A 25,263-nucleotide genomic window follows, 5' to 3' on the forward strand; every position below is an offset into this window, starting at 1 on the left:
GTAACAACAAATTTTCTTTTCTTTTTTTTTTTTTTTTGCAGGACTTCTGGAAAATCTCAAAGTACTTTATTATCAGCAGCTAAATCCTAACAAAATGGACAGTCTTTTCAGTGATTTCCTCTTTACATCACCTATCACACCTGTAACTAAATAAAACCCCCAAGAACTATTTTTAAATAGACTGACCAATTTTTTCCCCACTCAACGGGTTGATGGCTTGATAATTAACATAATTATCAACACATCAGAATTTCCTATCTTATGCAGACTGTAGATACAACCTACACTTGTAATTAAAAATGTAAATAACATTTCATCCTTTCCTCCTTCCTTACCCCTGAGACATTAGGTCTTCCTTGTCCATTACAAACAAACAAAAAAAAAATAAATCAGTGTAAATAACATGTCTCATATCCCTGCCAATTTTTTTTATGCTTGTCATATAACAAACCTTTTTCTATGACTAATGTTATCTTTTAGTCCATATGTATTACTTTTTTGGTACAAAAAATAAAATATCAAGTACATTTCTCACTAACTTTTCCTGGTTTGAGGCTTAAAGAAATCACATTTTGAAACTTGCTGGTATGACTCACTAGTAAATTTAGGACAATAAGAATAATATGAGCATTCTGTTAGCTGATATACTGTTCTAGCTATTTTGCAAATTGTATGTCAAAATCACATTTATATGCATATATGCCACTAAACAGCCAAAAGATGGATATAGTATTTACTGTTTAGCAAAGAAGTGATTGGAACCTGTTCAAGAACCTTTTAGTAAGCCATACACCGCAGCTGAAATTTAAGTGTCCGTGACAGGAGAGGTGAGGATCAGTGTGCCCGCAGCCTTTTCACTTTCCATACTCTCTCCCACCAACATTTACAGTTACACCTGCAGCTCTCGCAGACGCCCAGCCCGCACTCGGCACCTGCACACCCGACCCACAGCGGCGTCCCACGCAAGGACAGCGGAGACCCGCGTGTTGTGTGGGGTCCGTCTGTGCGCCCCCGCCTCCAGCAGCATCCCCAGGGAAAAGCCCCCGCTCCCACCCCGGCTGGGCTGGGACCCCTGGGAGGGAGCAGCATCCCAGTCCCCCGCTGTCCATGGGATGCCGCCGGCAGGCACTTTTGGGGCAGAAACGTGTAGGGGGGTTTCAGCCGCTTCCTGAGGGGCTCGGGTAGCCCGGGGTGCCGTGGGACGGAGGCCCTGAGGGTGTTTCCCGAAGGCATGTCCTTGGGAGCGGGCGGGAAGGGCGGCTGGGCGTGCGGGGCTGCGCGGAGGGGCAGCCCGGCCGCCGCCGTAGTAAGAGAGCGGCTCCTCCGGTGGTTGGGCTGGGGAGCGCTGGGCTCCTCCTCCTCGTCCCCCCCAGCAGTGCACAGCCGGGCGTGTGACTGACGAGTCTCCCCCCGTCTATCTTTTGCTTTTTTTCCTTTTTTTTTTTTTTTTTTTTTTTTTTTTGCGATGGGTACACACACCGAGACACGCACATGACAGCACTTGGGTGCCAGCGCCGGTGCATCGCCAGGAGGGCTGTGCTTCACTCCGGGCACGCACACACGCATGCTGCTGCTGCTGCTTCTGCCGCTGCTGCTGGAAGTCTTTCTACACGGGGATTAGCAGCCGCCTCTCGTTCTCTGTATCTCCCCGTCTCTTTTTTCTCCCTTCCTTCCCTTTCTCCTTGTCTCCCTCAAACGCCTGACTGACGGACGGCGGGCAGGAAAAGGTAAATGCGGGCGTGCTGTGTGCTGACGATACGGAGGGCGATGGTGCTGGCGGCGTGCTGCGCGCTACGCCCTCGGCTCGCCGGGCAGCCTGCCTGCCTCGCCTGCCCTCCCGCCGCGCCGGCGGCTGCCGCGGCCGCCGCTCCCCGGCTCTCCGCGGCTCGGGGGACCGGCTTGTGCCGTGAGAGGTTTGGCTTCCCCAGCCCCCCTCCTCTCGCTTCTCCTGGGCTGCGAGGTGGAGAGGTTCCCGCTATTGTGCTGCTGTCACTTGGCAGCGGGTGCGAGCGTGCGGGAGCACTTAGCCGGGGTTTCGCGGGAGGAGGCTGGCTATTAATTGCTGTCTGCGCGGAAGGCGAGAGCGCTTCCTGGCAGGGAACCTGGGCATTATTTATTAATCGGGGCTGGAGAGTGGCAACGGGAGGACTCGTCGTCGTCCCCGCGTCGTGTCCCCCCCTCCCCGTTTGCTGCATCATTCAAATGAGTAATTCCTAGCTGCCTTGCGTTGCGGGGCTCTATCCCCGCATCCGCGGGGGTTCTGCCAGCCGCCGTGGAATGCCATCCTCCTGAGCCTGGGGAGCGCCCCCTTCCCTGGGAGCCTGCGGGCGAGCGGCATGGGCCCCACCAGCCCCCGCAATCCGAGCGGGCTCCCTGAATAGTTGTCGGCACTTGCTGGGGCCGAGTTTGTCCCGCGTCCCTCCCCGGCAGGATAAGGACAGCGGGGCGGATGTTCGCCTCCCTCTCGGCAAACCCGCGTGGTGCGGGGATCCCGTGGAACCGAGAGCTCCGGCGCAGCCCCGCCGGGCTCGCACGGACCCCGGTCCACACTTCATCCTGCCGCGGTGCCTGGAGCGCGCCGCGAGCCGGCAGGGACGGGAGAGAGGGAGGCGGTGCTGCGGTGCTGCCCTCCGGCCGCTCCGAGCTCCCTCCGCGGAGAGGGAGGGGGCGGCCGGGCTGGGCAGCGCTGCCCGGGCAGGGACACTCCTCCGCGGGCGGCCCCGGCTCAGGTGCGGGTGTTTAGCGGCCAGGAGCTCCGGGCAGCCCCCGGGGCGGAGGGAGGTTAAAGCGCCGCCCGGGAAGGCAGGCCTCCCTCCGCCGTGCCGGTGCCCATCGCTGCCCATCGCTGCCCGGGCAGCGGCTCCGGCTCCGCCGCTCTCCGCCCTGCGGATGCCGGAGCGGGGTGGCCGCGGCTGCTGCTGTCCCCCGGTTCCTCCTCCGCCGGGAAGCGAGGCATTTAGCGAGGTCCGTTATGTAATTACAGCTTTTTTTTCCCCCCCTTTCTTGTTGCTTGTTACTAAACCCGGCTCAGGATGCCGGCAAGGAAGCGGCTAACACTGTGCTTGTTTCTGAAGGAAGCTGGTAGTTTGATCTCCGAGAAAAAAAAAAAAAAAAAAAAAAAAAAAGAATAATATTGTAGCACTTTGGTTTCACATTGTTGGTTTTTGGTTAATCACATCTCATTCATGTTGCTTTCTACACCTGTCAGTGGTACCTAAGTATGCTGTTAAAGAGAACAACCAAAAAAAAAACAACAACCAAAACCAAACAAAATAGTGAGCAAAATCCATGAGAACTGTAGAGGACAGCATACGAAGTTGGTTATTAAAAGAAAAAAGAAAGTAGTTGTTTAACTTATAGCCTACTTAGGAGTAGAAGGTAGCTGTGCTTGCAGGCATGGTGTATGCTCAGCTTGTTGTATTGGATTGTATTTCAGTATTAATGCACCTTTAAAAAGGCAACACTAATTTCTACTTCAGTGTGGGTTCAGTGTTGGTGCTTAAGGTATTTCCCCTCTCTTAAAAGACATTGTGAGTTTGAGCGCTGTTCACTGATCCAAGAGATCTGGAAGTCTAGAGGGTGTATACTGAAAGAAAAATAGGATATATATCTGAAGATCAAATCGCTGCTGATAGTGATTGTATGAGAACTAGGAATAGTTAATGGAAACAACACAGTTCCTTGGTTTTTTTTTCTGTTACAGCTTACTTATCTGTCTGATACTGCATATTTCAGGTAACTATAAATTAGGTAACTAAACTGTATTTAAATTAGGTAACTGCTTAAATCAGTATGAAATAATTAAAACATATGGGAGCAAAAGACGCTGTTTATTAGAGAGCTTATCAGGTACTTTAAAGGGTGCAATTGTGTTTCATTGTATATGTGTGTTTATATGTATATATCTATCCTTCTGATTTAAAGTTTTCTTTTACTTCACCAGAACTCTGTACAGTTTAATTCAAGGCTCATTCTGTCTCTCTTTTGTGGGATTAACTCTTGGAAACATATCAATGTAATCTGTTTGTGTTAAGTCTTGCAGCATTCTTTCTGTAAAGGTGGTGCACCTCAGAGCAGCTCTGGCTAGTGAGGTTTCCACCTGGAAATACGAAAGGAACTGTGTAAATAATTCATGAGATAGTGTAATAAATGAAGGTAATCCCACACCAAGGAAGAGTAGTACTGGAGGAATAATCGATGGAATTTCTTTCATTGTCATTTTCACCCTGATCTCATACCATACAGTAATTAGAATTTTCACCCAAATTTAAGAGACAGATGCAATGCCCTGAGACCAGCATTGCCGTTTTAAGTAGATGAGATTTCAAGGTACTTTAAAGTGAGACAGTTTATTCAGCCCTTAATCTCTGTAACCAAACTTAAATTTTACTGCCTCTGTTGTATTATAAATCAAGATTTAAGAAAGCTATTTTTGTCAGGGGCATGTAATTAATACTTGTTCTCCTCTTATGCCAAATTTTGCACTTGTGCATAAAGCTCATCCAAAGGAACCTGAAAAGTGGATCTCCATGGTAACGAGAGAGAGATTGAGAGGGAGAGAGAGAGGATTTTCTCCCTCACCATAGGTCAAGACCAGACGCCTACTCGTTCCTTAACTTGTAGCAGCATTCATTGGCACCTTCCACTCTGTGGTTATTTTGCCTCCTGGGGTGTGTTTTTACTGTTGCTTCATGCTTCCAGAGTGAGAAGGATGCTACGCTGGATGAGGACAGCTTCTATGGTTCTCCCTGCCCTAATCCTCCCTTCTGCTTGCATTGTATTTAAGTGCTTCTATACCTTTATGGTTTTACTGTGAGATTTTGGGAAATAGCTTGTTTTCCCCATTGGATTTTTGTTTTGAAGACCTGTCTTGTCTCTAACTCTGTGTAATAGCTGACAGAACCTTACTCATTAGTCCTCATCACATGAAAGTGTGTTATCTCTTTTTCTTTATTATTTGTGCTGTTCTTTTGAGTTTTAGATGTTTCATACAGTAAAAGCAGTCTACTTCTTCTCACCTGGGAACAGGGCTGAATTTTATTTTTTTTCAGTCATCTTCATGTAAGATGTGATACTGGTGTTGCTGTTTAGAGATGTGTACCATAGAAAACCTTTCTTTTGCCCTAACTCAGTCATTACGGTGCAACAATACAGAATGACTCTTTCTGGAGGAATCACTGGGGTTTTTTTCCCCTTTCCCTTATTTAAAGAACTGTCTACCTAGACTGTGCCTCTTTCAAAGTTGAGATGAGCACATTTTATTCTAGATGATCCTGTAGTCAGACACCTAAAATTTTCACCAAGGAATGTAACATATTTTCTATTTCCATTCTCCATTTCTGTACTCAGTTTTTGTACCTACAGTCTCATGAGAGGACACCAAATGGCTTTTTAAATGGCTCCCTTAGGTTGCTGGTGCACCAGGTCTTCCTGGGCATATTTCCAGCTCTTTTGCCTTTCCCTGTGACATGTCTTGGGATAATTTGAAAACATCTGCTAAAGCAACCATCTTAATGTAAGACAGCAGTCATCATTTGTCACTGAGCAATATGTCATTTGTGGCTCTCTAATTGGAAGACAGATGCTGATGCTGACTTTGGCCTTCTTGTCTAGTTGGCAGATTGTCTGTAGAAACACTTTGCAGTGCTTTGAAATCACACAGTGTATTTCTACTTCTCTGTATCTCTATGTTTCTTAAAGAATTGCCTGTGCCATTTGAAAATCTGCTCAAGAAACCATAATGATAGCAGCTAGTACATTAATAATCTGGCTTTCCAAGTAAATTTGACTTTATGCATCTCTCCAGTGTCTACTGGCTAAATGAAAGCCATTTTTAAATTGCTGGTTGTGTAGCTTTTTCTTTAGCCTCTTTTTATAAGCAATTTCTGATCTCTTGCTGCCTGATGCCCTGTTCCTGTATTGAAATTGGCATTTTAATGAATGTCACTCATTCCAGTTCACCTTTAGCATCACTTTTAACTAACTAAGGAGTTTCTTCATGTTCTGATTTCTTATGCTAAGGAAACTAGGAATTTGAGAAATGAACTTGCATCTGTGTGAAGAAATGTACATTTCTAGATGCCTGGATCCAGGCTTTGAACCTCAGTTGCCATGGTTCATGTGACAAAAGCATGTAGATCTCAGTAGTTACAGATGGTGTCTTATACCTAGAAGGTGCTTTTTTAAGCTTTGTGGGTTAATTTTGAGTGCAGGTTGCAATGGCTTGAGTTGACTTGCAAAGTCTTACAGCTTTCAGCATCTTAATATCCTGATGTGGTGACTCTGCTGGATCAAGTCAACGATTTCTTGATTTTTATTTTTTTTTCTGTTGTGAAAAAGGGAGATGAGAGGGTGATGATCCCCAAAAACATTCTACATCGATTGTGCTTGAAATCCTATTAATTGTTCTGGGTGTACATCCTCTCTGAAGGTATTTCAAGAAATGTGCTGATAGGATGGTAGCTGAGTTACTTTTTCAAATGAAGGGAATGGGTTTTTGTTCAGCCAGCCTCCCGAGTGTGAATTCAGTTGCTAATGCTGTGCTTATACATACTCTCTTCCCATGTGTCTGTTTAGTTTTGCAGGTGGAACAGGATTATGTATCTGACTGGAGGTCAATAACAATAAGAGACAAGGATTAGCAGTCTCACCTTCCTTTGTCATGGTAACTTCAGTTTTAGCAATGTGCATCCAACACTGAAAGTAAACATTGAGAATTACTATCTCACTACTGCTCTGTGTGTTTCATTTGTCTTGTCATCAGGGAAAAAAGAAAAAAAGAAAAAGGAATAAAAAAAAATTAAAGAAGAGTGGGCATGAAATTGAGGTGTCTGCTTTGTGGTAGTGGTCTCGAGAGTATCTTTTCATTTATAGCTGGTCAACAGACAGTGAGCAGTTGCCTTTGTCCAGCAGAAGTAATGAGTCAGTGTGCTTCATGGATGCAAGGTATCTCTCAAATCTCCAAAGTGTGTGAGAATCTCTATCTTCTTTTCATCCTGCAGCAGGAAGATTTTTGGAGTCCCTGCAGCATACCATTTGAATAGGGTGACCTTCATTTTGTGGTTCATAGAGGAATGCAGCTTCTGCTTCTGTGGTGCTGGAAGTGCATTGGTGCAGGTGTTTCACAAGGGCTTCAGAGATCCTCTGCTCTCATCAGTCTGTGTCTTCTGGCTATCTTTTGCTTGGGCTTAATGCTCAGGGTGTAGTTTGGTTCTCTAAAGGTCTCAGCTGCTAACTGCATCTGGTTTACCTTCATAATGTTGAAGAGTTTTGCTTCTCTCTCTTTTTTTTTTCTTTTTGGTGCGTGTGATTGCATTTTTAGAACATCACTAAATTCTGTTATCAGAGCCCATTTTCTAAGAACACACCATAGGACTGGATCTGAGCAACCTGGTCTACTGCAAAGTGTGCATTCCCAAGATGGGGATTGGAATTAATGATCTTTAAGGTCCCTTCCAACCCAAACTCTTCCATGGTTCTGTGATTCTCCTCACTGTTCTTTCCAGCAGATATTTACTTGCAGACCAGTGCTTATTGCCAAATTTATTTACAGTTTTGTAAATAATATTTATGAATACCCCAATGGAGCTTTTTAGTGGCAATAGGATGGCAAAGTAGTATTAAAAGAGAAAATCACAAAGGAAGGAATGAAAGAGGTAGAATTTATTGTTTTGCATATAAATTAAATATTGCAAACATCGTTAAAACAATTTAAAATAAAAGTGAGTGGTAATTGTGCAATTCCATTAATGGAAGAACTGTACAACCATAAAATGTAATACTTGAGAATATGATTAAAATTATTTTCTGAAGAAAATATCCCAAATATATACATGGCATCTGTCCTTTAATAACTGTAGCAACGTATGGCAAGTGATTACTAGAATAGTGATAGTTTGACAAGTATCATATGTATTTCATTGTATGAAATTAAATAATCTAGAAGAATGATGCAATGTCTGTTTAGGAAGTGCTGTAAATTTTAGTGAAAAAGGTGGATTTCTTAAAAATTTTGATATGGATATCTACATGATAAAATAAACTCAAGTGGAATTATAAACTGGAGATGAAACCTTTTTCTCACAGATTTGGATCTTCCTCTTCCTTTGAAAAAGACCCAATGCAGGTTTCTTTTCTTAGCAACAGCAGCAATAAAAATAAACCAAAGAAACAAGCTACTGATACTGCACTGGGAAACTACTGAAGAAGACTACTTCAAACCAACTGACTGTCCTATTAGCTCAAGAAAAAAAGTTTTTAGTTCCTGAAATAACTAGAAACTTGTGTAAAAATTACGGTTGCGTCTTCCCCTTTGTTTTTGTTCCCTTTTTGATTTGGGGTTTTTTGGGGAGGTTTTTTGGTCCATGACAACTACTTTAAAATTGGCATTTTTTTGTAGAACTGTTTCAATATCCGTGTAATGTCCTTTGCAGAGTTGCAGTGGCACAGTAGTTGATGAGCATTCACTTCACCTTGGGCAGAAATGTTATTTGAAGGTTACCTACAGAAACTCCAACTCTGTAGTGTTTCTTATCACATTGTGATGGCGTGTAGGCTGACTTCCACAATTATTTGCATGTTGTTCTACATCTCTATAGCATGATGTAAATGTTCCTACTTGGAATCTTCATGCTATGTTTTGCAGGGAGAGTTATACATCAGAATTATATATGAACAGAAGGCTAAATACAAGGATCTTCTGCCACATTCAAGTACTTTGATCATTTGAAAAGCAGGTAGAACATCATGTACTTCTAAAATCAGTGCAGTGTGCTGCAAAATAATTAATGTGTTATGTTAAATTACTTTCCAGAGGATGTTTTTGACAGAATCAAGGCAAAATGCCTTGAGAGTATACTAAAGTTCTTGACCTGATCCTTTTCTCTTTATGCTGGCAGGAATTTTGAGCATGAACTGCAGGGGAAGGCTGCCTGCCCTCTATGAGATGTTAAATGTTGAGCACCAGTTGGTCAAGCCAATGTTGGAGGGGCTTTTTAAGGTGAAAAAAAGCTGAAATGCAGTAGCAACACTTGTGTGTGTTAGACTTGTAGAGCCCGTCTGAAGACAGAAATATTTATGGAGAGATTACTCAGGGATCACAGCATTTCTACCTAGGAGAAGTTAATTGCATCGTGTTTCTAAATTTATGGTCTCTTGATGACAACACACAGCAAAGCATGGTGAGAGAAAGATGAAGATTCGTGTCAGTGGTCATCTCAGTTTCTTTTGGAACTAAAAAGAAATTTTGTGTCCAATGAGAAGACAATTTTGCAATAATCAATTTTTCTAGCATCCTTTGCACATTTATAGAAATTCTTAACTTGCTTTTACTGTTTAATTTTCTGTAGTTTGCTTTGAGCTGCTGTAGGACCAAAAATAACTGGTTCATTTTCCCAAGGACTTAGTCTCTCTAAGAACAGAGAAACTAATCTATAGGAAAGTCTACAAATGTAAATTTTATCTCTTTAAAAGATTCAATATTATTATCCTGTAATGGTGTAATGCTAAAATTTATTTTCATATTGAAAATACTACATAATTCAGAGTAAATGCTGCCAGTGTTCTGTGCACAGTTCTCCGAGATCTCTGTGCAGTGTTTCCCTAATGAAAGAAAAAAATTTTAACCTGAGGCTACTGCAGAAAATTCCAGTATTTAATTTTACTGCAGATTAAGACATACTGATGAATGAATTGTATGTGGATTTTTTTTTTTCTTGGTTCAACTGTGATTCTTATTTGTTTGTTTTTATACAGAACTGGGATGATTGATTATTTGTGGTATAATTAATTAATTGATAAGTTTACCAGATCTAGTTTACCCTTTCTGGTTTCATTAGCATACAGAGTCCTTGCAGCTGATTTATACATGGACTTGAACAGAGGCTGATTGGGGCAGTGTCCTGGTTTTGAGCATTTGGGTTTGGTTAGTTTGTTGGGGTTTTTTTACTCATTTGTATTAAAAATTGAACATTGTGTTGATTCTGGTTTTGTGTGTATGTGAGAGCCTACTGTAGGACATAAATTTTTTCGGTTTTATTTGATGATTTTTGCCTTAACATTTAGTCTAACCATAAACTGCTCTGAACTTATCTTTCCTCCCATATCCAGCTCAAGGCAGCTACTGCCCATGTTAGCAATATGCTTGATAAATGTGGAGTACCTCTTCAGGCTCACATATGGTTTGAATTTAGGTTTAAGTCAGGGTTGATTTTTTGATGGAGATTTTTTTTCAGCCACAGGGAGAGCAAGAGTGAGCGAGTTCCCTTTAAACTCCCTTATTCTTGATGTTGATCTCTCCTTGCTCTTTGGTTTTGTAAGGAAGGTTGAAGAGAAGCTGAGATTATCTGTTGAGGTATGTGGGACACTTTAAAGAGTTTTTGTTGCCTTTCTGGTGGAAGCAATGAGAACTTCAAGGAGGAAAGGTGATTCCTTTCTGGAGTGTTGAAGGCATTAAGTGCACTCACTCTCATCTCAGGGCTGAAGAGGCCACTTCAGCTATTGTCATCAGGTGGCCTGGAGAACACGAATTTATAGACCTGGTATCTTAAGTCTTTGTGCAGACTGCACAAAGCCCAGGTCAGTCAGATCTATCTATAAATCAGGTGGTGCTCCCTTGACTGCACAGAGGGCAGACCCAGCTGTCACAAGTCTGCTTCTCAGGAATAGTCATTTAGTGGGTGATTATTAGACAGTTTTCCTGCATAGTCATGGTGACTGGCCAGAATTTTGGGAGCACCAGTGGCACAGTTACACTGAATCATATTTTTGACAATAGTAAACAGACCATTCTCTTGGTAAAGGAAATACTATTGATGCAGGCAGACATGTGCCTTTTACAGAGTGTGTGTAGCCAATATGTTATTTAGTATATCGTGTTATATAGCTGAATAAATAAATGAATACAGGACGGCTATAATAGATCTGAATTGCAAAATCTAATATGATAATGCTTTTCCCACCACTAGCAAAGCTCAGTAATTTATACTACAATTAGGTGTCATGGATATGATTTATTCTATTTTAGTGGATGCAAACAAATTGCTTTACATTGCTGTAGTGATTTATTACTCAAAGCTCAATGCCTGCTTTGCATGATACTGAGATTCTTGAAAAAATTATATTTATTTCATTTATATGTATTTTAATTTAATATTTCAGCACATATTATTTTAAACAATCATTAGAAAATTCAGCAGTCAAGAGGACAAGAACAGTCCTTGATCCAGTTGAATTTCAATGACATATGGAGCCAAACTGGGTCCTCCCAACATCTGATAATGTACGTCTGTGAACCCAAATACTCAGTCACTTTCCAGTTTGTTCATCTGTAATATGGATTTTTATTAAGCTAAGCTGTATGCTGTGGGTTTTATGCTGGAAAAAGTTTAGCCACAGTATGAAAGAAAGAAAATATTTAAATACATTGATCAGTATGTGTGCTGCACATCTTACCTGTTTAAAATAGACAGATAAAGAAAAAAAAAAAAAAAAAAAATTTGCTTCCCCCTTTGAATTTGCAGCTTAGTCATGGATTGTTGCCCACAATTTTATGGAGCCTAATCATGTAGTCCTTTTTTTAATAGATTTCATTATTATCATTACAATATACTACCTAAAGTAAGTAAATTAATTCAGTGGAATCTCTCTGGAGCTAACTTTGTGTGTATGCTGGAAAATTAAGTGTGGCAAATGTAGTATTAATGGTTATTTTGTTAAGCATTTTCTTAGAGTTTGAATGGACATATTTTAAGAAGTAGGATTAATTTTTCTCTATTTATTGCTAGGTTAAATACTTTTTGAAAGTAGGATGGAATTAGTCTTGCTTTATCTAACAAATATTTTTAACTAATTCTGCTTGTGCCGATAAATAAAGGCAAAATTAAAATATGTACTGAACAAAAAAAACATTGGGAAAAAACGCCTCAAAACTGAGTATTTTATCTAAATAGACCAGATCTTGTTCCTATTTATGCACCAAGTGGATAGCATCAATAGAAAACAGAAATGTATTTGCAGCAGAGTTTATTTCAGTAGATGCAAGTGCAGAAAACTGGGTTTGTGACTGGTGTGTTTACAGGGAGGTAAGTGGGATAAAAGCAGGACTGGATTTGACTTAATGCTAGCTTCAAGTAGGTGGAAATGTGAGCAACATAAAGCCAAATGAAAACCTGTTTTGTTATGTAATTTCTTTTTCTCGGCATCTACTATTTGGAGATTTTAAAAATTTGCCTCACTCTGGACTGTTTGGGTTTTGGGGTTTTATTAAGGAAGAGAGGGGTAGAAGTTAAATCATCTGGATAGTGGAACACATAGCCACTGGAGGGAAGAAAAGAAACAAAAAACCACAAAACAAACTAACAAAAAACTCAAAGTCTTCACTTACCAATAGTTTTCCTTAGCAGTTAGGGAATTAATTTGAATTTTAGGATCCTAAGGTTTAGCACATAGAACATGAATCTTCAGAATAACCCATGAGTAAAGCAGGAGCAGAATGTGTATATGAAATGTCTTAATGTCTCAACTGGCAAATCATTTGTGGAGGTCAGGACACAGTAATACATGAGATGTGTTCTTTGTCTCCTTCTCAGTGACCAAAACAATACTGCCATCCCTGTTGCAGTAACAGCATTGTCATTATTTATTTGGCAGTAATGAGTCTGAGTTTAGCAAGGAGAAATGAGTTCACAGGAAAATTATTTTACGTAACAGAAAATCACATCACACTCAAGTAGTGCAGATAATTTCAGAGTTTTCCTTGCCAACTTTGTTGCAAGTGAACACAATTTGAATTAAGTTTATAACATCATAAAGATTTATAACCAAGGACAAAGATTAATCAATTTAAAGTTATGCTTTTAGATTTGCAAATATTTACACTTTTATTTATAACTTCAGTTCCAAATGCATTTCCTGTTTCAGATATGATAAATAAGATTTTCCTTCTTTCAGGCCATGCCTGGTAATACAAGTGAAAATAGGGCAGTCATTTGAAACAGTAACATGGAAAAAAGAATTCTAATCCTAAACAAATTGTGGCATACTGCATATTCTCTAAAATAATTACCTAGTAGATGACGTCAAGACAGATTGAAATACACTTGTAGTTCTAAATTATAATTAATTCTTCATTGTATTTTGTCAACAGTCTGAATGTCAATTTGTAATAACCTTTCCAACTATCCTGTAAGGTCAAGCATTATTGCAAGCTTCTTTCTGGCAGAGTGGTGTCTATTGTGCCTGTCAGATTTCAGGGATCTTCTGGACAAAGCTCTTAGGTAGTCCTGCAGGGTGTTGGTCTTGATCTTAGTGGGTCCCTTCCAACTTGAGATATTCTATGATCTTAGATTGGGCAAAATCAGAGCACACTTTGAAATAAAAAGCAGATTTAAACGGCTCCATGTTTCAACGTCTTCAGCAAGATGTATAAAGAGAACCCTGCCCATAATCCAGCATGGCCTGGTGAAGCCTCTAATATATACACATATGGTTTTTATTGTTAAAAGCATCTCATGATTGAGCATAGGTAGAATAATCCATAGGAGCCTTATCTGCTCCTCATTGAAGTCTGTATCATTTCCCCTTAAGCAGGCAGTGAATTGTGTCAATATGTGAGCACAAAAATCACATCTCTATTTTTTTTTTTTTAACTTTGAAACCTGCTGGGATATTAGCACTTCAGAATGTTATCTCCTAAATGCTTTGCTTTTCCACGTGAATCATTTGAAAGGCAGACTTTGTACTGCTACTTGGTCTCCTTTGTATGTGGTTAATATTTGTGGGGGTTTAGACATATGTGCACAAAAATTACACTTTTGAATGGACAAAAATGGCTATGCAGGTTCAAAAGTGTAAATGTGCATTGATAAATTAAATCCCACTTCAGGCTTGACTTTTTACATTGTAGACAGAAATTCCAGGTTATTTTCAAAGAAAACGTAATCCCTATTGGTGAACCTGCACATAGCCCAGGTTTTATCTCTGTCTCATGTTAGATGTATGTGTAGTACTTAAGAGAGGTTGAAGTAGTGCATGAGATCATCTAAACTGACTTGAATTTTACATACAGAGGATAGAAACTGGCAGCTAAGCTAAATGTTGGGAGATAAAGATATTATTTCTCCCACTAAGGATTCACAGTCATCAAGACTGTCAGATTCATTTGTGTGTCAATTACAGTTTCAGAGGTGAAAAGTCAGGCTTCTCTTCAAGACAAGTTTTTTCTAATTAGAGTAATGAATGTTTGATTAATATTCCATTAGTAATATATGATAATTATACCCTGATGGCTGTCACTTTAAGTACATACAGGGTAAGATCACAGATGCATTTTTATGTTGCTATGCCTTTGTCAGCTTTAGTTCCCATCAACAGTCAGCTTTATGCAGATGCTCACTGAAATATTTCAGAAATACATTTTGTCTGTAAGCCTGTTAAATGATGCTGCACGTCTGCTTTGTGGGTCAATGCCTATCTCTTGCTTTGTTAAACATTTCATCAGGGTTCTATGCTTTGACATTCACTAGACTGAGCTTGCAGAGAGAAACTTTACTATTCAGGAAATGTAATGTGTGAGGAAAATCCTGATTACTGACTGTGAATAAATCCAGATCAGGAAATAACAGTGACTTCATAGAACCATGGTGGAAAATCTTTGGAATTCTGGAAGTTCAAAACATTTCCCTACATTTGTAGAGATGCATCCAATTAATACTCAGAACTCCTGAGTTAATGTCAGGTATCTCCCTGAAGGTGACAATGGCACTCAACGTTGCTCTGAGGGATGAGAGCTTACGATGCTTTCTCACAGTCTTCACCTTTTAAAGCAGCTCTGGCACTCATTGCTGACTGGTATATGGGCCATATTAAGAGGCAACAGGGGGAAGAAAGGCTGGATGTGATGCCGCAAATTTCATAACAGAATGCTGGAGCAGAAGACAAGGGCTGTGTGGATGTACATCTGACTGAACTCTTTTCTCCTTCCATTGTTTTCCATTCAGGCTAGATCAGAAGACCATTTTTTTTTGTATTGCAACCTTTACATTTGGCTGAAAGCATGTGCCACAGAGCAAGAATGAAGTTTTCCTTCACAATTGAAGAAAGGAAACCTAATTGATGCTGGGATACATGTTATATGGGCCATGTGTTCATTAGCCAAGGTTGCAAATGAACAGAGACGTTCTCCAGTTGTGTGTGTTCATGCTGTAGTGTATATAGAAAAAATTGCAGCATTTGAGTATTTCATTCATTCTGCACTGAACTAAATTACTTTTTTTTTTCCCAACACTTTTAATTTTGGAACAGTTTTATGCTATTAAATAATGTATTTCTAAAATTTAACAGATCTACTTATTTATTTATTTAAATAGTATCATGTAGAGATACAAGATCCCAAGAAGTTAAGATCTATAGTGCAGTGTGGTCTGACTCTAGGAGCTGTGAAGGAATGAGTCACTGTGGAGGACTGTTGCCCTTTCTGTGTCCAGCTGCAAATCTGTGAGAAGAGCTTTGCAATTAGCTTTTGTAAATACTAGCTGACAGCAGAGGGGAGGGTTTGAGACTTTGGTTTCCTGGGCTCCACTCCAAGTTCTTGAATGAAATACACTTCAGTGACTGCATATCTCCCTGCCCCTGTCTCATCTGTCTCCCCTAGCCTGACTGTTTTGTCTCCTCATTTTGACTCATGTTCGTTCTGTGGGCACCATGATTCTTGCCCCCTTTTTCTGCATTATGGTGAATGCTACCTCTGTCATGCTTTCCATAAAGCATGGATGGAGGATAGAAGGCACTGGAAACAATACATTTAAATTTCATTTTTAGCATTAATTCAGTTGTGCCCCACTGAACAGCAGCAAGCAATGACAAAGTCTCTTACTCATCTGCAGATTCGAGTGTGTTCAGTGACTTTAAGGCAGAGCATGTTCTGTGGGACTGGGGTACAATGAGGAGATTTATTTCAGCTTCTAATGTACTCCTGTTGGGTGAGATGAAACAGCAGATTTCTAAGGCCACCCCTTTGTGAGTTTTATTGCTTTCAAACTAGAATAACCCTGTTGCCCTATTTTTAAAAATGGGACTGGTAGCTTTTCAGTGAGATATTTTTGAGAATTCAACTTCAACAAAACTTTTTTTTTTTAAACACATATGGTCAGATGTATCTCAGGTTCCTTTCTAAAAAAGTTTAACAACTCTGAACAACTGAGGAATTGTCAGTTCATTTGTAACTCAGATTATTTCACATTTTTTATTTGAATGAAATTAGTTAAATTATTAAATCTGAACTAAGATCAGTCTGTCTGTGGCAGTAGCTGGGTCTGAAGACATGCAGCCCATTGCCATTTAAGGTGGATTTCCTGTTCATAAGGGAGATTGTTTTATCAGGAACTTGTTGGTAGGATGTCATGGATGACTCAGGACAGTGCAGAATCTCTCAGCCACAGATATGGAGCTGCTTTCAAGGACAGTCTACAGAGTCTATGATTTATCAGTGAGTGGGGCTAACTACTCACAGGACACTTGAATCCAGAGATAGAGCTGGCAAGTGCTTTGATGGACATGGGAGCAGGAGAAACTTGGCCAGGAAGGGCAATTTTAAGTTGCCAGAAAATGAGTTACCAGAACTTTTAAAAAAAACTTCTTATGGCAGGGAGCCGAGAAATTGAGATCCCAACGCAAAAGCAATTAATTAGGATTGTTTGGGGAAAAGATGACTTAGCTGTTTGGAAAAGCCCTCTTAGGGAGGTGAATGTGACCTTAGAAATCAACTGATGTGCTCAGTCTTATATCCCATTAAATATTCCTGACAATAGAGGGGGTTTTGCTTTAGAGATGTACACTCCATGATATATCAGCAGAATTTCCACACACAGTATTTCCACACTATTAGGAGTAAACTGGCCTTGTGACAGGAAGCATTTGTAATTCAAGAGAATGTTGAGTGAATGGATTCCCTCTTTAAAAGAGAGAGATAAATGTTACTAAGTACTGCAGTTTCTTTGTGGAATTTTATTGGAGAAGCTGCAAAAGTGCTCAGAAGGATAAGGGATGAACTAAACTGCTCACTGGTTGTTGTGATGTATACTGGACTTGAATATGGTGAATACATTCATCATCAGCTGATATAGCCTAAGGTTTTTAATCTTCTGATGCCAAATGATGATCTTTTTGTTTAATTCCTGCTAAAACTCCAATGTTCTTAAAACAGTGCAGTCTTAAGGTTGTGCTGGTAGCTTCATCTCTTCATACATTTCCTCATTTTCCAAGTTTAAAATGTCTTTTTTAATATTTAATTTTCTGTGGTTTTGTTGTAGTAAATATGTACTTGAAATCTGCTTGAAGTGGTTTTAAAGAATTTAAATTTCCCCTTTAGTCATTGTTAGTAGTTGAGCAGAAGCATTCGTTAACTTGATTTTATCAGATCTATGCTCCTTAGTGCAATGAAATCAAATGTAATCTAACATCAGCTCTTTTATATAGGATGAGTAATGAGATTGTTTTCACCCAAACACTATGTAATTTATTTTTTTTTCTTTAGCTTTTATTTTCCATTGGATTTCTTGGCACAAAAACTATGTATGTTGCTCACATTTTAGAGGCCTCTTGGTAGAGAATACAGTTTATTCAATTGCTAATATTAAACCCACTTTTCTTTCCCATCTGCACCATAGAAATGTTATTGACCTTCAGTATCACCATATTTCTCAAATCATATTCACAACTAAAATACGCTTGTAATGGTGACACTAAACACTCCGTGTATTTCAGTGTCTTGAGATAATACTAGTACTATCTGTAAAATAATATTTCCCATTTTCTCAGTTGAAAAGCTCTGGAACCTTGCATGTGGTGTGTGGGAAACTGTGCTTAGGGATATTTTTAAATGCTTATCCCTTTATTCTGCATTAGTACTGCATCATAGAAGCAATAGCTGGAGGAAGAATACTCCTGCTCAGCTGACAATTCAGGAGGTGTTGCTGTCCCTCAGAGAAAAGATTTAATTATGTTTTTTTCTTTAGGCTTTACTTGGATTTGTGTGTTCTGTGATGCAGGCAAGGATATGGGTCTATTTCTCCTGTGGCAGACAACCCATTAAATGTACCTAATACAATTGAAATAGCTGTTCCAAAGAAGAACCAGTTCTTGTCCCGTTAATTACATCTTTTTTGATGTGTCATTTACTTGAGTGTCTTACCACAGCGTCTTGCTTCCAACAAAGCTCAGAGGCTCTTTTCATTAACTATGGATGTGGCACATTGCAACAGAGGGAAGTCAGCATTGTTTTTTTCCTTGATGTTACAATGCTACATAAATGATCTCATATATTAACAGTATTATTTGGTTATAAACTGATTTTATAGAGGATTAAACTACGCTCTTGCTGATTATAAATGGATTTTAAGCTTCAGCAATTAATATCAATTTAATGCAATTGGACAGATCCTAACATAGATTTCAAACAGACCCAAATCAAGTACCTTTGTGATCATTTTGGTGGCTCCTTTGTGGCATTGAAACTATTGTTCTTTCATAATCATATCTTGTTAAAGACCATAAATAAGTTCACTCTGTTCATTTTGCATCAAAATAAACTTTGAATATTTAATACTCCTGTGTCTTTCATATAGTTACAAAAGACTTTTGCAAAAATATTGGGTGAAAATTCCTGCATGTTAAGCAACTGCATGGAAATTATGACCTATTTTCAGATCCTTTTTAGGCAAATGATAAGATGGAAAAAATACATTTGGAGCTAGTGTAGGAAAATGGTTTATTGCAGTAACTGTGTAATGATAAGGCTTGAGGAAAAAGTGATATATATGGAAACTTGAGAGATTTGTTGAAATTCAATGGATTCCAACTTGTCTTCCAATGAAAGCGCTTATGTCTCACAATTATTCCTGTAGAACTTTTTACAATAATGCTTCAAGAAGGACAATGACATGGGGTTTATATCTACTGCATGCAGAATCAAGAAAAATCAAGAAAAATGGGGTATTTTCTTAAAAAAGCATGTTCTTAAATATTTGACAGTACTGTTCTTACATAAAGCATTTGACTGCTGGAAATAATTTTTGTGTTGTTGTGGTTTGTATCCGGTGACTTTTTTGACTTGGTAATGTGGAGTCGTGTTGGAAGCTGTGACCTGGGTTAAAGCCCACCAGAACAAAATCTCTTTTATTTTGGGCCACTGTGGCCAGTGGGTGCTGCACTGGGACCATTGCATTTGGTAGCCAGAAGCTCATTAGTTCTCTCCTTTCCCTTACTTTGAGTATGAAGATTTGGGTTTCTTACACTCCTGAGGCAGAGTCCTGAAAGGTCTTCTTCTCAGAGGCAGCAAGAGAAGTTCAGTTTATCTTGGGAATTAGTGGATGAAATGTCAGGATGGGAGCTGGTCTAAGATAATGCTGCTCATTTAGGGAAGCAGTCCTGGGCTCAGGCTGCATTCAGATATATAAATAAGTCATGATTTTAAATTGAGGACAGTAGTATGCCACTCATGATCCAAATGCAGTAAGTAAACGTCAAGCCTTTTATCTGATTTTAGTGACCTTCTAAATTCACTCCTTATTAGATGACCTGAAATTTTGTCATGAGCAAGGTGAAGTATGCAAATTTTGTAACTTCAATTTATTCTGCAAATTTACATACGTATATATAAATGGAAGTTACAAAACCTGCATACAGGTAGAGAAATGTTGTCTCAATATCTGCAGACCTCTGTTTGGATATTTTGGGATTATGTTGGATCACTAAACTAAATTGAGTTTTCGTGCACCTCCATGTGTTTCTGTGGTGGTAGCTCAGAGCTAATTTAAGATTTTCATCTCCCTTCTATGCATGAGAGGGAGCAACAATGGAAGCCAAGCTCTGCTTTCTTTGATACTTTACACATTACCTGTAAATTTTCTCCATTTGTAGTTAATGTTTGTGTTGTTACAGTGCCATCTCCAAAGACTTATTGACATTGGTGACTTCTTCTAGAAAACCAGTTTTGCCCTTTGGTATCCCTGCCCTTTGAAACTGAGAGTAAAAATCCCCAAATCCAACCAATTAGGTTATAAGTATGTATTTATATAGTCAGACAGATGACCAATCTATTTAATAATAAATATAGGTGATTAATTAATGCCAGACTGCACTCCCTGAGTCTTACCTTCTTGGATTATTTAGGTTAATATTTAGAATATATTTTGTCTTTGTAAAAATTTTGCTGGCAACAACACAATACATTGTACAGATATTTTCCCATATCTATGACACCTTTTTAGGGTGGTCATGGGCTCTCCACAGAGGTCAGCAAGACAATAATCTCATTAATATTTTCTTCTCTCAGGTGTCTACAAGTAAAAAGAAGGAAAGTTATGTACTTTGATTAGTATAAAACTAGGTCATCAATGATGTCTTTACACCTTGGGGTGTAAAATCAAATTTACATCCCCATATCACTTCAGTAAGAGCCAGTCTCCTGTTACACAGAACCTCACAGAATTTGTCTGATTGGGGTTCCCAAAAATTAACCAAGTTTCCCCAAGGTTTTTTCTATGTTTCATACTATTACAGCTATGTTGCTTGATGAATATCAGGCAATGCCTCCTTTGAGGACCCATTTTTTGATAAATTCTCCATAAAGCAATAGTACTCTTGTAAAGACTGTTAGCAGGTTGGCAAAGTTTGTCTTCTTCCCTCATGTAGCAAAATTTGGCTTAATATGGGTTTATGCTACTTAAACTACTCCCCAAAGGTTTTCAAGAGCTGCTGTACCAAAAATCTCCACTCCCTTTTGGATAATAACCACTTATGACTTTATGCATTAAGGGATGTGTGTGTCAAAATGCATTCATATGGGAAGTTTGTGTTGTCTGAAGAACAATCCTCTTCAATATTTATTTAAAGCAAAAGCAAACCCTGTTGATCTACAAAATACAGAGGTGACACAGTGAATGTGAAGTTATCCCCACCATCACCACTTGTGCCAAAAGTTTAATTTTCTGCAAGTCCGTCTCTGAATGAGTATTGCAAACAAAAATTTGCATTAATTGTATTGCTGACTGAGTTCCCAGGGTATTCTGAATTTCTCATAGGAAGATTTGGGGATAACTATTTTGATCTGTTACTGCCATGTTAGAGCTATTGGAAGGGGTCATACGAACAGCAAGTAAATTTTACTTGAGGTTTGTTGATGAAGTCCTGAAATCTTGGTGAATCACCCAGGAACTTGGACTTAAACGTGTGTGTGTGTGTGTGTGTGTGTCAGACTGGATATAGCATGGGCTCAGGGAAACCTATTATTGTCCTCTGAGAAGCTAAACAAGATGAAGTCATGTGCAGGTCTGATCTCATTAGTTAACATTGTTCCTGATCTCAATGTTGTTGACCTCTGAGAAGGCCTTAAAAAAAAAAAAAAGTGAATGGTCATGTCAATTCACAGATCATGCTTATACTAACATTTTACTTTCCTGGTAATACTTAGTTATTTTTATAAATGAAAAATGGTGTCTATTAAAGCAAATGGTTTAACAGTCTGTAACATGAACACCTGGTGGTTACAGCTGTAGAGAGAGCTCTTTTGCAGCAGTGTAATAGGACTTCCTTTGTGTTGTTTTTATGGCAGCAAGTATTTGTTTTGAAGAGGGAAATAGTCAGAATAGTATTCCAGGGTTAGTGTTTTCTTAAAGTGTTGTATTTCCTATAATGTTTTATATATTCTTGACATATTAAGTAGTTTGACAAACCACAGTAACCTCACAGAAGGATTTCATCACGCAGATCTACCAGTTTTTTAAGAAATAACTGATGAGTTTATTGAATATATAGGTGAACTAAAGGAAGTAAAGCAAGAAGAATGCAATTTTCCTTGCCCCAGTGAATTTTTTGCTTTGGCATATCTACCTTCAAAAGATATCTTAGAAGAAAAAAGAGTATGTCTAAAGCATAACCTACTGTAACAAAATATCTTTTTATTTCCTGATTACTCTTCTCTGCTTATGTTTATTGCTCAGTATCTTCTATTTATTTTCTCTTTTTGAATCACTTCAGAATACCAAATAAGCTAATGTTTATGTTTTAAGTTGATGGCCCTCTTTGAAGAAGGTACAACTTTTGTGTTAGGGTTTTTTTTCACTTTAATTTGCTAGTTTTACAGATCTGTAATATGATATTCCCTATATTTTGTGAATAGAAAATTCCCTATATTTTTCATAGAAAACTGTTTGACAAGCAGCAAAACATAAATTATTCACCTTAAAGCTGACTGTGTTGCTCTAGCAATAATTTCTTTTGTGCAGAAGGAAGGAATGATAAAACAATTTATAAGGTGCATGGTCTCCACTTTGTCCCTTTGGCTAATTCTAAATAAGAGATGTATTTACATCCAGTTTCCACATATCAGTTTTATGTGTATCATAATAGTTATAATTAGCATTTTATTCTCATGCCCTTAAAAATATTCATAGTGTCTGGATACACTGCTGCAAAGACTCAAAGTCATGGTTGGGTGTTTAGTTTGAAAGTGCAAAGAAATTTTGAGAAACAATGCAACACAGATAAATGAAGTTATGTGGTCAGCTGTGCCCTCCTTATTTAATGTGAAGAAGCATTTTATGGGATGCTGGAGTGCAGATCTAATTTATTTTTATTCTTAGCATTCATGTCAATAACTCATGTCAATACTTTTAGTTGTCAGAGCCATAACACAAATTCTGTTAGATGTTACACCTATAGTCTTTTGCAACACTAGATTTTCTTTTTGTCCATGGAAATAATTTACAGCATCTTCATTAAATATACTGACAGCTCCTAAAATGATTAATTAGTCATACCACAGCCTCGCAAAAAAGAGTAGTGTAAGTAAAAGAAGCTGTTAGACCAAAATCTTTGGGGAGAAGTGATAAAAGAAACTGTGCTGGTTATGAAGAGAGACCTACCTGGAAACTCCAGAGAAAGGATTCAGGCTGGATTGAGATCTCTATAGTGTTATGAGGAAAGATAAAATGCTCACAGAAATTCAGAGGTGGAGAATGGGGAGCATATGCTGTTATCAGTGCAATAGCTTCAAATGCTTTACTCTGTAGTTAGCAAGTTGTCATTATTAGAAAAATAATTTTATTTTAAAATAAAGTTGTAAAAACACCTTTGAATTGAGTGTTCACAAGCTCATTCATTTTCATTTAAATAGAAACATAAATGAAAGTGTATCAACACTATGTTTCAGGTCTTCAGTTTCAAAACAGGATATTTAGAAAAACTGGGGGAAAAGCACATAGGGAAGTTGATGAAAAAATAAAGTCAGAATTTTTTGAAAGGAACACCAGTACCTTTTATCATTGATGGAGCTATCTGAAACTAGTGGCCAAAAAAAAAAAAAAAACAAAAACCAGTAGGAAGTGTTTCCTTAGCTGGATGGAATGGTCATTCTCCAGAAATTATTTAGAATTAGGAAGTCTGTTCCATTCCTTCTAGGCTAATAAAAAAATTAATCCCTTAAAAGACAGAATAAAAACTGCTAAAAGCAGGGGTTTAGTTACATATAGTAGATGTTTTAAGAAGCAGTTTTTCAGCCAAAGGAACATAAACAAACAAGGAATGAGCTATTCCAAGGGAAGATAAAACAGCAATTTTATTATAGGCATTTAGGTGTAGACTGAAAGGTGCATTAACCTTATTTTTGCTGTCAGTAAGGGTGCTGCTGACTATGAGAGCAAAGGTGAGGCATATCAAGCATTTAGTGACTGCAGGATATATGAATGTCCCTCATTTGCAGTGATGTGGGAGGTATGGAATAGTTGCCAGTAATTTTCCTCTTTACTTAAATATTGTGTGCAGTGGCAAAACTTTATCTTGACTTAACATTGGTAAATACCTAGATAAAAATATTGCTGGAGAGAAGTTAGAAATGTGGAGGTCAGTAAAAGGTTGCATGGAATTTCATATGGGCTTGGCAGCAGCAGGTATTAAACAGTTCTACTTTTTACAAAATAATCAGTGAAGAGTGTTCAATGCACGAAAATATGGAGGGAGGTGTGTAGGCTCCTGTGACACGTGTAAAGATGAACCTTCTGCCACCTCTTGTGTTTGTGTGCTTGGTTCTTCCTTCTTGCCAGGGAAATCTCTGCATTCATGCCAATAGTCTTTATCCTAGAGATCAACAGACCCTACAGCTTTCCTCTAATCTCTGTTACCATTGTCATTGAAGATGGTACAGAGGGCTGGGGGATGACAGGCTGAGAGAGTTGGGGTTGTTCAGCCTGGAGAGCAGAATGCTCTGGTGGGACCTTAGAGCAGGATTCCTGTACTGGAAGTACTAGGAGCCTAAAAAATTCAGAGAGAGACTTTTTACAAAGGCAAGTACTGACAGGACAAGGGAGTGACTTCAAATTGAAAGAGGGTTGGTTTTTATTAGATATTAGGAAAAAAATATTTCCTTTGAGAATGGTGAGGCACTGGGGCAGATTCCCTGAAGATTTACCATCCCTGTTAGTGTTCAAGGTCAGCTTGGATGAGTCTTTGAGCAACCTGGTCTAGTGGGAGGTGTCCCTGTCCATAGCAGGAGGATTGGAACTTGATGATTGCTTTGAACTCCTAATCCAAACTATTCTATGATTCTATGATCTTCACTCTCCTGAAGACCTATGATCCCTTCAAACCTTCTTTGTGCTGATGGAATTTCCATGACCCTTGCCACTTCCTCATGGCTGTGAAACAGTTTTACTTACGTGGTGAGAAAACTTTGTTTGACCTGGAAAGGGAAAAAGAATGCTGCTCCATCTTAGTGGTTAAATTTAATCTGAATAACTGTGTAAATCTAATCACTCATTGGCAAAATAAGGTTCACATTTGGCAAAAAGACACATAAAAGAAAGAGAATGTATTGTAGGGCTGTTTTTTAACCCTGGAAAGTCACAAAATGACTCTCTATATGCAAGGAGCTGAACTGAATGCCAGGGAGGGAACAACTGTTTGAGTCAAAGGATAGTGGTATACAAGATAGTTATGGGATGGAAAACAGGAAAAAAAAATATTACTTCCAATTACAGGAAGTTTTAGAGCAGCAGTCCAAGACTGGTTTTTGGATTAAATCTGCTAAATTTATCTAAGAGTTTACATGATGTGGTTATGTGTGATAACAAGGGAGAAATATTTGGGAACCTAGAATCTTCTTGCAGTCTAATTGAGGAAGACTTCTTATAAAACAGGAATAATGATTTTGCAGAGTTAGTTCACAGGATTAAGTGCTTTCTTAAGAGTGAAATTTATGTCCTTGTTTGTATA

General features: G+C 38.9%; 1 protein-coding gene across 7 annotated transcripts in view; it reads left to right on the forward strand.

The window, feature by feature from the left end:
• Nucleotides 1-879: 879 nt before the first annotated feature.
• DLGAP1 (DLG associated protein 1) overlaps nucleotides 880-25,263 on the forward strand; it is a 394,622-nt gene continuing 370,238 nt past the window's right edge. For all 7 annotated transcript variants that reach the window (XM_079300752.1, XM_079300753.1, XM_079300744.1 and 4 more), the window contains exon 1: nucleotides 880-1,727. The gene's annotated coding sequence lies outside the window, so the exon portion shown is untranslated. The remainder of the gene's footprint in view (nucleotides 1,728-25,263) is intronic.

This window comes from Erithacus rubecula (assembly GCF_903797595.1).
Source record: "Erithacus rubecula genome assembly, chromosome: 3".
Classification (NCBI taxonomy): Eukaryota; Metazoa; Chordata; class Aves; order Passeriformes; family Muscicapidae; genus Erithacus; species Erithacus rubecula.